Raw genomic sequence first — 13950 nt, 5'->3', positions numbered from 1 at the left:
ATTCTCGCGAATTTGCGGATTTTTTTTTGTGTGTTCGCAAGTGTTTCTGCCAGTTCGCGAGGATTTGGTACTAGTTCGCAATTGCGAACTTACTTGTCGGCTCGCAACGGTCGCGACTATGTTGTTTCTACATCTGGTTCATCATCACAGACTCCCAGCACCCTCTGTTTCACCACTGGCACCCTATCTTTGACCCATGCCACCCTCTGTTACATCAATGCCACCCTCTGGTTCATCATCACTGTAGAAGATGGGGGGGGAAAAGCAAGCCCACCTGCCCTGCTTGAACTGACATGAATTAATTTGGGGTTAGTTTATTAACAACACCTGCCCTGCCCCAACTGACAATAATGAATTAGGGGCTACTTAATGTGTCACTGAAAGAATTTGAAGTTCCAGCCTGGCACCTGCTTGTCTGCTCCTGTAGCTGTAAATCAGGACCTTTGTGGCATACAGTTAAGGTCAGAGCAGGGTCACACAATAGTTGCAAGCAGGCAACCGAATTCTGGAGGGCCCCCTCAGGAAGCACTACAGGGAATCGTTACAAATCATGAGGTTGACCTTTTGCACCTGCTCATTGCTTTTGCTTTTGCTAAAATTATTTTTCGTTTTTTTCGCGCTTTTTGCGGGGCGCGGCGTCGTGCGAAACCGACCACGGAAGCCGCCAATTCGTGCGAATGAGCTTTTTATTTTTTTTGCGGCTTGTTGTTTCGCAAGTTTTTTTGCAGTATTCGCGAGCCGCTTGCAGCGCAACACGCGAATTTACCCCAAGGTCGAGTACGGGCGCGGCCATTTTGTTTGCGTGACGTATTTCCGTTTCCGCCCGCTATGTATAATCTCGCGCAGTAAGCGCATTGCGAGTAGAGGTTCGCACGAGATCGCGAGGGAAATCTAGAGGTTCGCACGAGATTGCGAGGGAAATCTCACACGAACTTACTTTCGCGCTCGTGAACGGGCGCCGGCCATCTTGTTTTTCATTCATTTCCTGTGTCTGGGCATGGTGTTTAATCCTCTTGGTATCTTTGCTATCCTTTGCTTGTTTTCAGTTTTTTTTTTACGATTTTGCTTCTTATCTATCCCTCTCTTTTCCTAGCTGTATATTTTTGTCTTTTCTGCTATTTTTCTTTACTTTTAAACTACTTTTTTAAACTCTTTTCTTTTCTTCTTCCCTATCCTATTCTTTCTTAATTTTCTACTTCTTCCTACCTTACCTGCCCAGACCATGGTCAAGCCAGGCGCCGTGAAGCTGCCCAGGCACTTGAGGGCCGCAGCGGCGGCGGGGAGTAGTACTGGACCCAGTGCCAGGACAGCATGCGGGAGATTGAGGGGGGAGCAGGTGACGCAACGGGAGATATTCAGCCCGGAGGAAGTGGGCGCGCTGGTCTACTTCGTCCAGCGCCGCCTGCCCAGGACCATCGCGGGAGGCGGCAGGATCGCGGCCGGCGGCTACAACATGGGGGAGCGCCGGAAGCGGTGGGAGAAGGTGTGCTGGGCCATATCCCACCTCTACGGGGTCCAGCGCACCTACAGCCTGGTCACCCATCGCTGGACGGACCTCCTGGACCGGGAGCGCGACCTGCTGGACCAGCTCGGCTTGGAGATCCCCGGGCTTGGTGAGTAGTAGTAGCCATTTCATCACTCACTACTATGATGTTTTCTCCTGCTCTGTGTTGTTGTATTGCAAATATTTGTTTTTTACATGGAGCAAGCCAATAATGCCGCTGATGACGATTACATTGTAATTAAATTATATTTCAAAATCTTCTGTGCATTTCAGGTGCACTGCTCTCCTTCTCAGTGGCGTTGCTACTATGCTTATTTGTTTTCTATTTCGTGGTCTCATTGGCCTGAGTAACTATTATGTATGAGTGTACTTTACAGAACTGCGTAATGCTAGACACTAGGGGGCAGATTACATTTACAAGCCCCTTGCACCACGTTTACGTTGCCTTGCGTGACGCAACAGCGGCGTAAACGTGCCGCATCCCTGCGAGTCATTTACAGCATGACGCATCTAGGGAGATGCGTCACGTTATAAAGCCATGGGCCTGCACCACAATGGGTGCGTTCCTAGTACGCAGGGTGGGCGGTCCGGCGGCTGTGCGCCTCGCAAAATTGCCTGCGTGAAATCTACAAGATTTAACGCAGGCACTTCTGCGACGCTGCTACGTCAATTCAATTCCTTATGCCTGCTTGAAGCAGGCGAAAGGACTGACACAGCATGTTAAGTATTGGGTGGCCCTGAGCATTACTGGAGTTGCATTGCGTTGGCGACGTGACTCCAGCGATGCGCCGCTCTTACGTGACGAGATGCGTCACGCAAGTGCCTACCCTTGCGCCAGGGCGCGCCGCATTGTAAATGAGGCGCATCTGCCGTGTCGCAAGGGTAGTTTTGCGTGACGCATTTGATCTGGCGCATCTCTGGAGATGCGCCAGAACGCGTAAGTAAGTATGCCCCTAAGGGGCAGAATTGCAATTACCGTCGCATCCCTGCAAAGTAGCAGGGATGCGCCATTAATTGTGCGGCCCGCTACCACCACCAAACATGGTGCGCCGTATTTGCAATGCGGCGCACCATGGGCCCAAAACGTCACCGAAGCTTTACTGCTGGAGTTGCGTCGCAACGATGGCGCAGCTCCAGCAATGCTCTGGGGTACCCTATCTCCTCAATGCTGGGTCAAGCCATACGTCTGCTTCAAGCAGGTGCAGGGTTTGTGTGACGCATCATTGTCCTAAAGGTGACTGATTGAAATTTTGTAGATTTCCCTCAGCCACTTTTAGGATGTGTTCCAGCGCAGGAATGCCCTCCCTTGCGCCGGAACGCCCCCTGATGGCGCAGGGCTTTATAACGGGATGCATCTCTCAAATGCGTCACGTTGTTATAATATTATACGCCGCACCATGGCGCCCTTTTTTGTTTAGCTGCTGCGTCACAAAAGTCACGCAAGAACGGAGAAAAAGAGCCGCAAGGGGCTTAAATCTGCCCCTTCCTTTGTACCCCTGACAATAAGAAAAATAGTGGCGGTGGATTGATAGTTTGACTATTTAAATGACTGGTAATGTAGCAGGCAACTGTTAGTGTTGTCACTGATCTGACTGAAATCACAATGGAGTTTGTCTGTCACTTTGCGTCTTGCCTGCGGACTGCTGCCTGCCAGTCCTAGGTGAACCTTTCAGTACTTTGTTTAGTGAGTTACGTGACTTTCGAAGTCACAGGTCCGCAAATAAATGAAAACTAACCTAATCAATATAATTTCGCGGAAATATTTTGTTATTGTTCTTTTGAAATGTTTGATTTAGTTGACATTGACAAGCAACAATCATCCTTGTTTTCTGTTCTTTCTTTCATGTTCTACGTCAGCTCCCCCCAGGGGCGAGAGGAGGACACAGGAGCAGCAGGCGGCGGATGCTGTTCAACAGGGCCAGGATCGGGCAGGCGAGGGCTCCTTTGCTGGCCCCAGTAAGTTTTGATTTTAGACTAGTACCTATTTTTCCTAGCGTTCCTCATTTGAATTTTTTCAAAATTGTCTTTGATCTTCTTGTAGACTGTATCTAAATTCTTATCCTGCCTCTACTATGACTCCCTGTGGTATTACTAGATTATTCTTATTAGTCTGTCTGTGTAGCTAACTAAGATTGCACGGTTGGCGAAACTCCCATGATTCTAGTCAGCAATAGCTCTATCAACTTAGTGCAGTCCTCTGGGATTGTCCATAATGTCTTTTGAAGTGTTCTATCTGGACTCATGCTTGCAAAAATTGCAAAACCTTTCGCTCAGTCACTCTAGTCTGGACCAAAAAACACAGATTGTATTTAAGTTTAAAAGCTTTATTAAAAGTAAACACATTTATTAAAATGAAGTCATAATAAAACTAAACGTGTAACTGATAATGGAAAAGTGGTTAGTGCTGACGATTAATTGAAGACATTTCTTGTGGTCGAGCCGAGCTCTCACCTGGTTTCAACTTGATCTTGTTGTTAGAAGTCCATCTTCTGTCTGTGTGGAGAAAAATGGTGCGTGTTAAAAAACCAGCCTTCATCAGTTGTGTCAAAAAGTGCAGCAAGACAACCTTCCCTGGAAAAAGGGACATTTTTTTTAACTTTAAAGTAGACAGTCACAAATTACATTGTTTTCACATGTCTTTATTCCTAGACCAAAGACTAGTGAGTGCTTTATTCTAACATTCTTCAATGTACTTTGTAGGTGGAACATCTGGTGGCGGGGCCAGCGTGGAGGTGGTGGTGCTCGACACGGAGGCGGAGGGCGATTCTTCAGGGGAGGAGGCGGCGGCTGTGAGAGTTGAGACGGTGGTGGTGGCGGCCAGAGGTAAGCTCTTATATATTCCTTACTTATTGAGATTGAAGACTAGCTGGGAAGGCAAGAATATGAGATGCATGGCTGTGTGAATGATGAAGCAATGATGGGTGGAAGGACAACAGCCTGGGTGGGTGACACAGAAACTGTATGTGTCCATATACCTGGATCATGCTACTATCTGACTCTTAGATAGCATATGTGTATCTAGAGCAGGGGTACTCATAGTATGGCCCGCGGGCCGGTGGTGGCCCGGCAAGCCTTCCTTGGCGGTGCCCAGACCTTGCAGACAATCACTGCTCCCCCGGCCCCCACAGAGCAGAGGCTTTTTTGTATTTCACCTGTTAACGCCCCTGCATCTCCACTCTGACAATCACTGCTCCCCCGGCCCCCACAGAGCAGAGTGGAGATGCAAGGCCACAAAGAGGTGAAATAGAACAAAGCCTCTGCTCTGTGGGGCCGGGCAAGCAGTGATTGTCAGGGTGGAGATGCAGGGGCGCTACAACAAACAAAGCCTCAATAATATGTTAATGGTCTTTTAAAGACCTGTTAAGTACTTTGGTGTTGTCTGTGTGTGCGTGTTGAGGAAGCGGTCTCAACCCGGGCTGAAGGCTGACACAGATAGACACACACACAGTGAGATGACAGAGGGGGAGGGAGAGGGAGGGCAGGAGGGAGAGAGAGATGGAGAGGGAGGGCAGGAGGGAGAGCAGGAGGGAGAGAGATGTATGTAAATGCTGGGTCTGGTGGCTCAGTGGTTGAAGGCATCTGCTGCAGGGACCTGTGTGCAACCTCATGGTCACAAGTTTTCGTTTTGCTTTAGCCCCGCCCCCTCTGACTCCGCCCCCACCAGTGCGGCCCTCGGCCACAAACTACACTGTAAATTTAGCCCCGGAGAGAAAGTTTGTGAGTACCCATGATCTAGAGAGAGTAGACGGTCAGTGGATGAACTAAGTGTAACTTTGAGGAGCATGTAACACTGCACCCGCACGTCCGTTCCAGTGAAGGAAAGGCAAGGAAAAGAAGATTTAATTTTGTCCAAATACTACCATCAATAGTAGTAGTAGTTTGTATTGCAAGCACAGCATAGATCCGGTTATTACGGTGGCCACTCCCTACCTCTCTTAATAAGTTTAGTAGTACTCAGTCATTCATGTGTGGATGTATCACTGGTCACTCAATAAAAAGCAAAGCACCTAAAGTCATCCCATATATAAGCAAAAACATCCCATGTGAAGTGATAGATAATCAGATTATTTATCTTCTTCAATTTTCCATTTCTAGTACTCATTTCCACTGTAGGGTGAAAGTTAAATTAACTAAGCAGTAGCCCTTGAGTATTCTCAGTGCCACCCGTAATAGAAAAGTAAGAGCTTCACCACCTGCATGTACTGGACGGGTACAGTAACGCAACGCAAGTCTAGGTCACTCCTCATGGCGTGCGTCTCTTTTTCTCGGGTGCAAGTTTACTGCACTGGCATTATGCCGGCTTGCAGAAGATAACGTACCAATTTTCCTAAACAAGAGACAAGAAGAAGAATAAGACTGGTGTACTTTCATAGTCGACTCCAATGGAAGTCCATAGTGCTCGTAGGATTTGTTCCTTAAACTCCCACTAATGTTAGAGCAAGGATGAAGAAGTGTGAGGTTAGATAGATACTGGCCTCAATAGTTATGTAATGCGCTTGCAATTAGCTAGTTGTAGTGCAACACAAATTTCTGCTGAATGATTGAGTTAATCTTAAAGAGCATTGGTTACAGACTATGTCTTTCCTTCTTCATATAGGTTCTCCTTCCAAACGAACAAGGAGGAAGGAGCTGGCTAGAGCGGCCCGGCAACGGAGGATCGATGCCACTGTGGCCGAATATCGGCGGCTGGTGGCCCTGGAGGACGAAGAAAGTGTGCAGTCGACCACAACAACTACGTCGTCTGCATCGGCCTCCGTGCCCCCACGGGCTGCCAGTGCCACCCAGCACAGTGGTCCACCCAGACTGAGCCGGGCTGCCAAAGCCAAACGCCACCGCCGAGAAGCAAGGACAACAGCTTCCTCTCACAGCCGTTGCACCTGCAAGGCATTGAAGGAACGCCTGCGCCGCAGTACCCTGATGGTGTCCCGCCTCCAGCAGGAGCTCCACCACTTTTCCAACCAGTTGGAGGGGCTCCGCGTAGAGCACGCCTTGCTCCGCCAGGAGCATGATGCCCTGGCCCAAAAAGTAGACAGCATCCACCCATAGTGTCCCTTGCCCCTTTTTTAGAGACTTTTGGGGGGTGGGAATTGGGAGTTGGGTTTTTGGGGACTTTTGAAGGACAATCGTTGGGGTTAGGGAGGGTCTTGCAGGAGATTATTTTGTTAGGGATATAAATATACTTTTTCAAACTTTATCTGAGCATACCCGTTTCTTACTGCTTGCCTGGTGGGTGGGGGTTTAACAGTGACTTTGTTTTCCTGAAAGTTTAGTTCCATTTTCTTCCTTTAAGTGTAAATGCCCAAATGTTTTCAACACTAAGTGCCTCTCACAGAGTACGTGAAGTGAATCCAAGAGTCTTAGGACTTTAGTAGTACTACCGTCAGTCTCTCGTCTCTCCTACTAATACTCCATTATACCCCCAAACCACCAAACGCTTATCTTACCTGTAATTTGTGTTTGAAAGTAGGGCTAGACCCAGGGCTGGCTACACGGGAAACAGCGAATAAGGTTGGCAATCTTGGTCGGATAAAATTTCCTCATAGCGGTGGTACTAGTGGTGTGACACAGTGGCAGTTGCATGCTAGGTATAGTAGATAGAAAAGGAGAAATTGCTTTTTTTCTCGGTGTCCCCTCACTCACCAGGGTTGCCCCTTGGTGACATGCTTCATCATTGGGGCCATACCAGTCCTCTACGGCCTGGGGCGTGCTGCGACTTGCGAATTACGTAGGAGCACTTACAAATGACTATGTGTGGTGCAGATGTGATAGTGGAGTGGACTAAGTGATGTGTTAAGGGATCAATTTAGAAGCAGAGAGAGATCCAAGAAATGCAGTCACAGTCAGAGAAAAAGGCAAGGGATACTGTATCTATGTGGTTGTAGTTGTCCTGTTGGAAGTGGTAAGTAAGTTGCCTGCAGAAAAAAAATCCTCTTATTAGCGGCACTCCTCCATTGCAGCCGACGCTTCGTCCATCGATGTTGGTCACCAGAAGACACCCTGTAAAAATAGCACAGCATAGACAAACAATTGAACATAAACAATTCTTTGGGTACAAACCTATCCATCAATCTTTGAAAGTGCATGGACTACTGCATGCATGTCAGTGAAAAGTAAGTAGTACTTCCGACAACTGTGGAAGAAAGAATGCGACAGTACAGGGCCTGTGTGGAATTATTGATAACGATATTCAACATAAGGTCTCTGTAGCCAGATACCGGAGAGCCTTGCTGGTCACTATAAATCCATTCACAACAACACTCAATGGGGTTGGTCTGGAAGGTATAGTAGATAGAAAAGGAGAAATTGTTTTTTTTCTAGGTATCCCCTCACTCACCAGGGTTGCCCCTTGGTGACATGCTTCATCATTGGGGCCATACCAGTCCTCTACGGCCTGGGGCGTGCTGCGACTTGCGAATTACGTAGGAGCACTTACAAATGACTATGTGTGGTGCAGATGTGATAGTGGAGTGGACTAAGTGATGTGTTAAGGGATCAATTTAGAAGCAGAGAGAGATCCAAGAAATGCAGTCACAGTCAGAGAAAAAAGGCAAGGGATACTGTATCTATGTGGTTGTAGTTGTCCTGTTGGAAGTGGTAAGTAAGTTGCCTGCAGAAAAAAAATCCTCTTATTAGCGGCACTCCTCCATTGCAGCCGACGCTTCGTCCATCGATGTTGGTCACCAGAAGACACCCTGTCCACTGCCTGCCTGATGCTGAATTGTGGCTCGCTACTGTGAAGCCTGACTCCATCCTTTTTTCCCCATTGCAGAGACTGAAACCCGGCCTGTAATTATTCAACGAAAAACAGGAAGTGATATAATATTACAACACCACTGATAAATAAATATAAGGTATGTAGGCTGTGGAGTGCAAAAAGTCACAATTTGATTTTCCTAGTAGACAGTACAATATTTTTGAAAGTGCGTACTCTGTCTGAGTCACCTTTTGAAGGGTAAATAAGTATGGGCAAATTAATGTAGCGGATCTTTTCCCTCAAGCTAGGTGTACTGTAAACTGTGTTTTAGAACAAAATTAGATCTTCCTAGCAGTGCTCCCACCCAGACCCCTACTAAAGCCAGTCGCAAAAATGTAGAAGACCCCCAATCAAATCTCAAAAAACGAGGCCTAGCAGAAAACTGGTGACAAAACTTACTTTGAAAGTAAAAGTAGGCCGAAGTACCCCCTTCCTAATTACCCCTTACCCACCGTGGATTGCATTCAAACCACTTGCAAGCAACCAAGCAAAAGTAGCCATAGCCAGCATCGCTCCAAGACTCGAAATCCCCCCCACTCAAACACATGCAATAGAAATACTGCTAACCCTAACGAACCCTAAGTTAAGAATAGTGGCAAAGGCTTTCTTTAACTATGCCAAATCCCCCCTTTCCCACCATGGATTTTCTTCAAATGACTTGCAACCAAAATTACACATTCTCACGAGTGCTCTAAGACCCCAGAACTCAGTTGCAAAAATCTAGAACACCCCGAAACACATGCAATCCTGCTGCTAGGGCTAACCCTAACGAACCCTAAGTTACAAAAAGTGCCAAAAGGCTTTTCCGCGAGGATTTTGTCCCAACCACTTCTACCCGGTATTAGACCTTCCCAGGAATGCCCCAAGGCCTAGACCCGCCAACCCAACCCACCCGCCAAGAAGCATAACACCCCCAAACAGGCCAAAAGCAAAATCTCATACTTGCAATATTTCTCGGCCTTCGGTCCAAACGCGCTGCGTAGCTAGGCCATAAGTCGGGGTTGCCACGACGGATTTCCTGAAAAGCAAATGCAATCAAGATTAGAGTGTCCCAGCAGTGCTCCCAGACCACGAAACTCACCCACAAACACCAGGAAGCCCCCCAAACAGGCCCCCGAAAACGCTACATTGAGCAAAATGTCAGAAATAGCCAAAAAAAATCGGCCTGGATTTTGTCCCAACCACTTCTACCCGGTATTAGACCTTCCCAGGAATGCCCCAAGACACGCCAACCCACCCGCCAAGAAGCATAACACCCCCAAACAGGCCAAAAGCAAAATCTCATACTTGCAATATTTCTCGGCCTTCGGTCCAAACGCGCTGCGTAGCTAGGCCATAAGTCGGGGTTGCCACGGCGGATTTCCTGAAAAGCAAATGCAATCAAGATTAGAGTGTCCCAGCAGTGCTCCCAGACCCCGAAACTCACCCACAAACACCAGGAAGCCCCCCAAACAGGCCCCCGAAAACGCTACATTAAGCAAAATGTCAGAAATAGCCAAAAAAAAATCGGCCTGGATTTTGTCCCAACCACTTCTACCCGGTATTAGACCTTCCCAGGAATGCCCCAAGACACGCCAACCCACCCGCCAAGTAGCATAACACCCCCAAACAGGCCAAAAGCAAAATCTCATACTTGCAATATTTCTCGGCCTTCGGTCCAAACGCGCTGCGTAGCTAGGCCATAAGTCGGGGTTGCCACGACGGATTTCCTGAAAAGCAAATGCAATCAAGATTAGAGTGTCCCAGCAGTGCTCCCAGACCCCGAAACTCACCCACAAACACCAGGAAGCCCCCCAAACAGGCCCCCGAAAACGCTACATTGAGCAAAATGTCAGAAATAGCCAAAAAAAAATCGGCCTGGATTTTGTCCCAACCACTTCTACCCGGTATTAGACCTTCCCAGGAATGCCCCAAGACACGCCAACCCACCCGCCAAGAAGCATAACACCCCCAAACAGGCCAAAAGCAAAATCTCATACTTGCAATATTTCTCGGCCTTCGGTCCAAACGCGCTGCGTAGCTAGGCTATAAGTCGGGGTTGCCACAACGGATTTCCTGAAAAGCAAATGCAATCAAGATTAGAGTGTCCCAGCAATGCTCCCAGACCACGAAACTCACCCACAAACAGACGGAACCTTCCCTAAGAGCACCTAAAAGGCAAGCAAGTCATCAAAAACACAAAAAAATTTCTTCCTGGGATTTGGTCCAAACCACTTTTATCCAGTATTAGAGCTTCCCAACAATGGTCCCAGAGCCGTCAACTCACCTGCAAAGAGGTACAACAACACCCCCACAAGTGCTGAGTCTTTCTTCATTGGGCGTAAACCAGCCCTCTGGTTTGATGGAAATAGGAGTCTGGAGGAGGAGGATAGAGGAGCATGTTCTTCTGAACTTGTGAACCTGAGGAATGCAGACTGCGGCAACTTCAAATCAATTAGCAAACCAGTGAAGACAGTTCTGCTGATGGGCTTGATTTTTTGATTATCTGATTAAAGTTTGAAATATATTAACTGTGCACAACAAAGAAAGACAGACACACAGGAATAAAAGTGAATAGGGACGAAAAAGAAAGTTATTGATTCGTTGTCTCATTTTCAGGGCTCGGTATCACGGTCCAGGAATAAGAATAAGGCTTCGTCATCATACTCTGCGAATTCAGGCAGGGTGAGCTCAGTGTCACCTGACAGAGTAGAAATTCCCTCATCTATGTTGCTGGCCACCTCCTCTTCATCCGGCACGCTCTCTCGTACTCTGAAATCTGGTGGTATGAGGTGCTGATTCATCTTGATCATTGTTAACCTCTCCACATTTTTGGGCGAGAGGCGGCTCCGTTTGGGAGTTACAATGCCACCAGCAGCACTGAAAACCCGTTCAGAAGACACGCTTGCGAGTGGGCAAGACAAGTAGTTTAAAGCCAGATTGGTGAGCTGTGGCCACAATTCTTTTTTCCCATGCCAATACGCCAATGGGTCAGAATTAACATAGACCTCTGTTGAGTCATTCAGATAGTCCTTCACCATCGACTCAAGGTCCTCATCCAAGGTTCCTCCACTTTGCTTAGCTCTTGCTGTGCCTCTGACCTTTTGAGAACCAAACCCACGCAGAGCTAGCCAATCCTCTTCAGCCTCCAATGTTTCTGTTGTGTTTCGTGCAGATGATCCGGTTGCCGGTGTCTTTAACGGCTGAGAGGTCACTTGTGCCACAGCCACAGGTGCAGAAGTGGATTGTTTTGACTGGAGATGGCCTGCTGATGTACTGCCATTTCCTTCAATTTCCAGCCGTTCTCTTTCAAACCTCTTGGCTGACAAGGCTAGCCAACGTTTGTACTTTGGAACATGTTCATCATCAAAAGGAAAGAATGCTTGGCCTGCCAGCGCCTTTTTGTAGCGTGGATCCAGAATAGTAGCACAAATGTAATGCTCTTCTGAGTGGATCTTTTTAAGACGTTCATCACCTTGTAGGAGCTCTAATAATTTCTCAGCCAGAAGCAAAGAGTCTTGGTTTTTCGTCATCGTCTGCAAACACAGAACACACCTCCTTCAGTTGGTCCTCCAGCATGTACAACAATGGGATAGCTTTTCCCAAATTAGAGTCCTCCTTGCTGACTGCACGCGTGAAGAACTCAAAAGGACGAAGCATGCGTGTCAGGCTTTGAACTATGTTCCATTGCGCCGCACCCATCCTCAGCTCCTCTGTACCCTCTGTAAGGAAATATTGATCGAGTTCCTTATACTGCTCATACAGACGCTCAAGCATGTAGAAGGTTGAGTTCCAACGTGTTACCACCTCCTGGATGAGTGCTTTCACTGGCATTTGATGTTGATATAGCAGGCTCCTCAGCTGCTTCCGGGCCTTAAAAGAATGGCTGAAATGCTTGCACATTTTTCGGCAGGTGTCCAATACACTGTACGCTGCACTGCCTTTATTACCAAAGAATTTTTGGACAACCAGGTTTATACAGTGCGCCAAACACGGCACTCTGAAATAGTCACCGTCCCTCATGGCCTTAACTATATTGGCGCCATTGTCCGTGGAAACATAACCAACCTGGCGTTTTAGTGGGGACAGCCACTTAAGGACCTTTGTCTTAAAGACATCCAAAATGTTTTCTGCTGTGTGACGTTTCTCCAAACCAAACATGGCTAGTGTTGCATGTTTCCGAGCAGCTTTAAAAACAATGTCCGTGTCAACACCTGTGTTTAGCTTTGCTTTAGCCCCTGAAAAAGAGACCCAGTGTGCAGTGATGCACATGTAATCAGCGCCTGCGCCACTGGTCCACATGTCTGTTGTCAGATGTATAGTGTGAACAGCACTCTTCTGCAAAGCTGCCCCAATCACCTTCAGAACATCTTCATGTAGTGCTGGAAGCGCAACTCGGGCAAAATAGAACCGGCTAGGAACCTTCCATTTAGGGCAGAGCGCTGCCACTAATTCTAGAAAACCAACCCCTTCTACAAAAGAAAAAGGGAGAAGGTCCAGAGCTAGCATTTTAGCCAGCTTAGTGTTATACAGACGCGTCAGTGGATGGTTGCGTTCATATTGCGTTTCTGTAAACAACATCTTTTTAATGTTGCCCTGGACCAAGGATTTACGGGATGATGATGATATCTTCGACCCAGTTACGCTCGCTGATGAACTTTTCCGCATTGATGTCTCACTCTCTCCCACACTCTTAGTGTGCCTCACATGGGGTGTGCTGCTGACAGGGGTACTGGGTGTAAGTGAAGTGTTTGAATCGTCTTCTTCCTCCTCGTCATCATCAGATGAAAAATCAACGTTTTCATTACGTGCAATTCTGGCTTGATTAAACGCCTCTAGGTGCGGAAACCATTGGACAGGGTGCGCTCTCTTAAGATGACCTCTCTGGCCTCCGGTACCATAGTTAGAACCAAGCTTACCACGACCAACTCGAACCTTACAAAGGCTACAAATGGCTACGTTTTCCATTTTTGGGCAAACACTAAAGAAGTCCCAAACTGGAGACTTGAAATGTCTTTGGGGGCCGGAGGAGGCGGCGATACTGGTGGTCCTGCTGCTAATGCCAGATGAAGTGGAGGATGTGGATTGCCGAACTTCAGTACATTTTGCACTTTCACCACCACGAATTGAGGTCGAGGTGGGTACCTTCTTGCGAGGAAGAAATATGGAAGCGGTAGGTTTTGGTGTACTACTTAACTCCAAATCTAATGATTCCATTTCCATTGCCTCCTCGTCGACATCATCATCACGCTCAGCAGCTTCTCGGGATAGGGTCAAAATGTCTCTTTGCTGCATGCCTGGTGGGGCTGCAGTGACCTTTGTGTTGACTTGCTCGTCGTCATCGTGAGAGGCTTCATCACCAGCAGTATCTGTCACTTCTTGTTGAGCCTCATCACACTCCATAGCTATGAGTTTTTCGACGACCTTCCTTTTACGCTTAGGTACCTTTGTCAGATCATGGTGTGCCTCACTCTCAGGCTGCGGTGATGGCACCCAATCGTCATCCAGATCATCAGTAGGAGGTGGGCTTGAAGAAGATGTAGACACCCCCCTTGATCTTTTCCTTGCTGGGGATATGGAAGAGAGTGAATGATCATCAGGAGGAGTGGCTTCCAATGATACCTCGGCTTCATTGTCGATTTCCTGATGTGCCCCTACTTCGGGAGGAACAACTATTGTGGGCACTTGTGAACCTCCATGCACCTTTGCTTGC

Source organism: Lissotriton vulgaris, chromosome 5, assembly GCF_964263255.1.
Source record: "Lissotriton vulgaris chromosome 5, aLisVul1.2, whole genome shotgun sequence".
NCBI classification, from domain to species: domain Eukaryota; kingdom Metazoa; phylum Chordata; class Amphibia; order Caudata; family Salamandridae; genus Lissotriton; species Lissotriton vulgaris.
This window is presented reverse-complemented; position numbering follows the sequence as displayed.